We start from the raw sequence: 4,404 nt of genomic DNA, 5'->3' as shown, positions 1-4,404 counted from the left end.
TCTAGGTGCTGTTGCCGAAAAGCAGAGCCATAGTAGTGTGGTTGAGCGACATTATGTATGGCAATTGAGCTTGATCATGACACCTGTCTTTCCCCAACGTGACTACTATGGCAATAGACTAGATAGCTCGAGTACTTGAGCAAAGTGCTTGAACATGTTAATCCATGTACAAAATTTGTGTGTAAGATATACAAAGGAACAGTGGTAAGTTGATTACTTTTTACTCACCCAGTGGTTGAAAAAGTACCACCGTGAGATAGGGCAACATGCCAGCACTTCGACTTCATACACACAGATAGAAAGACGGACATGGCTAAATCGACACCGTTATCTATAAGGATCCAGAATATATATACTTTATAGATTCGAAAATTATATTATAGAAATTACAAATGGAACGATAAACTTATATATACCCTTCTCACGAAGATGAAGTGTATAAATATATTAAAAATTATGACCAAGAAACGAATAGACAAAAAACCAAATTGTTGCTAGCATTGTGAATGTTGCTTTAAGCATATTTTGTTAAAATTGGGAGTTCTTTCATTATTGTTGCCATTGTATTAAGAAGTTATTTTACATAAATAAATTCTTCGACTTATTAATTAATTAAATTATTTCATATTTTTTGTTTCACTGGGAGCTATTTTGCATTTTTGAGACTTGTTCAATTTTACACTTTAGGAGTTATTTAATTTAGAAAGCAATTTTTTTAGGAAATTGGAGTATGTTGAGATATGTTGATCATGCAGGAAAATCGCTAAAAAATCAAAGAGAGGGCAGTGACGACCTTGCACTACGTCCATTGTTAGATTAAACATTCTAACACATCACTCCGCCAACTCTATCAGTCAAATTCATCAGTTACTCCATTCTCTCTATAGAATGCAAGTAGACATCAGAAAACTTCACCTCGTATATCCAATATTTTCATTATTAGATCAAATCCAACATTTTATTAATTGCAATAATCGTTCCGGCAAAAGACAATTTTTTTTGCATGATCATCAACAACTACTTGTCAACATTATATGACATTGTATAACTTCATCTAAAACCAAGTAAAATCACACATTACATATGTACATATGTATATTCCAACAATAAATATTCTTTTATATAATCCTACATACAGATGTAAATTAAAAAAAAAAAAAAACAATTTACTTTATTTTATATAATCCGAACAATAACCTTTCATCTATTCTCCTTTCGGCATTCACAAATAAGGAAAACACTCGGCCATGACATGAGCTCCACTGCCTTCGTAGAACTTGGCGAGGAAAGTAATAGTACCACATTTTCATGTCTTACTCCTTGCCCACATAATCTAACAATCTTTATAGAGAAACATCTTTAGGCATTAACTCTCTTCATGAAGTGAATTTATTGTTAGCATTTATTTATCGTGCACTTAATTTGTGTTTCGTTTTTTTTTACAAAAAAATTGATTAAGCTTATAATTATTATTTTTATAAATAAGCTTACAGCTGATTTTGTTTTTGTAACATTCTCTTTTTACATTTTCATAATTGGAAGAGTTGTATATAGTACAATTTTGAGTAATATCGGAAGGATTATGTCTGTGATAAAAAAAATAACGAATCGCTAAAAAGACAATATCATTATTATGATATACACTGAAAAAAACTGAAAGAAAAATTAAAAAGGATTATCAATGATTTTTAAATGGATTTCATAAATTTTATATTTGTTTTGCTATGATTTAAAATATTTTCAATATTTCAGAAATAGTTTTAACATACATACTGGATAAATGAAATGCTAATTTTTAACCAAATGGTGTCTCCAAATAATGTGCAGGCATAATGTAGAGTTTGATTCATTCATGATCTTAAACTAAATAACGAAAATAAATTGGTGAATAAGAAGCGATGTCTTTAATTTATGGAAAGGTAAACTAAACTGAGAAAATGGTAAATTATGGTCATTAGTAAATAACCAATATTCACTGATTACCACTTATAGCTAAATTCACTACTTTTTGTTTCAACAGTATAAGTTGAACAACTCTACATTTGGTAAAATTCTAATGGCACGAGGTTTGGTAGTTTGTATAATTTAATTTTACAGTTTTTTCTTCGACTCTATGGCAGAAAGATTCGAATTTACCATACAAAACTAAAATAGAAGTTTAATATTAATTTTCAATAAAATCAATAAATTAAGAAAATTAATTTAATTGTGTGACAGTGAAAAAACTCATTTGCAGTCAAATTATCTTCAATTATCTCGAAATTTATATGGAAAATCTACAAGTGCAGGGAGTTAAATGAACTTATGCTCCCTGCTGATTTAATAATCTTAACCAGCCATACAATATTGGAGAACAGCTATATGCTTTATATTATTCCATCAAGGTATTAATACCCCATATCAAGCTAAAGCCAAGCATAACCTACCAGCCTAAAATCGGTTTCCATATTACTACACACATAACGGATCATGAACAACCTTTTACATAAATACACCACAAAGGTTAAACCAAATTAATCTTAAGCACAACATCATCATCGTCATTATTAAGATCTGCATTAAATGCCAGTATAGTTTCAACTTATTATAAAATCGAAATTGAACTTTATAGCTAATTAAAGTTAAGTAATAATTGCTCAGATTGACTAATCACATGTTAAAATCATAAAGTATACAGCTTAAACACAATTAACCAATTAATACAATTAATTAATTACGTTTTAAAGCTTAAAATTATTCTACCTAACCTAAAAACGTGATTATGAAACTATTAATTACCAAATTAAACTAATCATTCACATTATTCTAAAAGTTATATTATTAAAATTATTTTCTAAAATTATTTAAATACTAATCCAATATCAATTACACACTATGCTAAAATCTAACATCTAATTAAACACTTTTTTGACATTTATTAAACTTAAACTCAAATACCTAAAGCATAAAGTGTTCCTACATTTGTATTCATTTATATTACAATTCTAACCTAATATTCCAAATTTTAAGTCTAAATATCACAGAAATTTATAAAACTTAATGCTAATTTTAAAATCTATTCGTAAAATATAGTCGGAACTATAATATGCTTACCTAATAAGGAGTGAACTATGTATATATCATAGAAGTCTATTAAACTTATCTAACTTATCTTGAACTCTACTCTTAAAATATAATATGAATTTAATTAATTATATGAATTTAATTAATTATATGAATTTAATTATTAGCGATCGTGTTATGTACCGCCGTACTATGGTTACAAAGCATAAAGGCTGTTTGTACGTAAAAGTTCGTAAAAGTTTTTGCTATCATTAATTAAATCAAACACTATACAACTTCTTTTAGATTTGTGATCACAAAATGAAAATTAAATTTTTAGATGCTTGATATGTTGGATCATCTCATGATTCCCTAATTTGGGATATTCGCAGTGTAAAACAAGTTCTACGTCAACGTTACGATGCTGGTTAGAGAAAATGTTGGCTTTTAGGTAATATTAAAAAAAGTCATATTGTGAATAATATTCTTATTGGATTTTATAAAAAAATATTTTTAATACATGTAGGTGATGCTGGCTACCCTCTTGAGCTATATTTAATGACACCTTATCGGTCCACTACAGAAGGCAGTGCTGAAGCACTTTTCAACAACAAACATGCTAAGGCCAGAAATATTGTAGAAAGAACAATTGGTGTTCTTAAAAATCGTTTTCGCTGTTAACTTGGAGCTCGCCAGCTTCATTATAAACCTGCAAAAAACCTACATAACGTATGTATAGAATATCAAACTGATATTGTAAACTACTCGGGGATTATAAATAATTCTGAAAATATGAGTGATCATTTTGAAGTTGATCACACCGAAAATTCACAAAATACTGAAGCTTCAGAGATAAGAGAACAAAAAAAGGCAAGTTTTCTGTAAATGAAATTCTGTCTTTTTATTATAATGTATATTAAAAACTAGATAAAAATTCATTTTTATAAAAAAATAATAAAGGAAGAAATAATTAAAATACATTAAGTACTACATACATTGCTTTTCTAAGACCTCCAATTCTTTTGTTTTTATTTCCATTTTAATCTTCTTTAGTTTCAAATAATTGCTCGTCTCTTTGGTGTTGCCTTTCCATCATTTTAATTTTTTTTGTTCAATCTCCCACAGCTTTCGCTGATACCGACTTGACTCTTTCATGGCATTTTTTATATCGGTCATAGTATTGGAGATTTCACTGAATATTTTTTTTGCATGTCGGTGTGTTTTTCCAATAATTCCTGATGTTCAATATTCTTATGAATTTTAATTTTTTTCTTTGTATTAGGTAATTGTTGATTGGGATTGTTATTAATATTTGAAGTTCATCATTCATCCAAAATATTTTCCACCAAGTTTTCGATTTCT

The 4,404-nt window shown here is 28.3% G+C and overlaps 1 pseudogene; it reads left to right on the top strand.

The window, feature by feature from the left end:
* Window positions 1-3,363: 3,363 nt before the first annotated feature.
* On the top strand, window positions 3,364-3,927 carry LOC111688278 (annotated as a pseudogene).
* The last annotated feature ends 477 nt before the right edge of the window (window positions 3,928-4,404 follow it).

The sequence above is a fragment of the Lucilia cuprina genome, chromosome 4, assembly GCF_022045245.1.
Source record: "Lucilia cuprina isolate Lc7/37 chromosome 4, ASM2204524v1, whole genome shotgun sequence".
Classification (NCBI taxonomy): domain Eukaryota; kingdom Metazoa; phylum Arthropoda; class Insecta; order Diptera; family Calliphoridae; genus Lucilia; species Lucilia cuprina.
The sequence above is the reverse complement of the archived record's forward strand: the minus strand, read 5'-3'. Positions and strand labels throughout refer to the sequence as shown.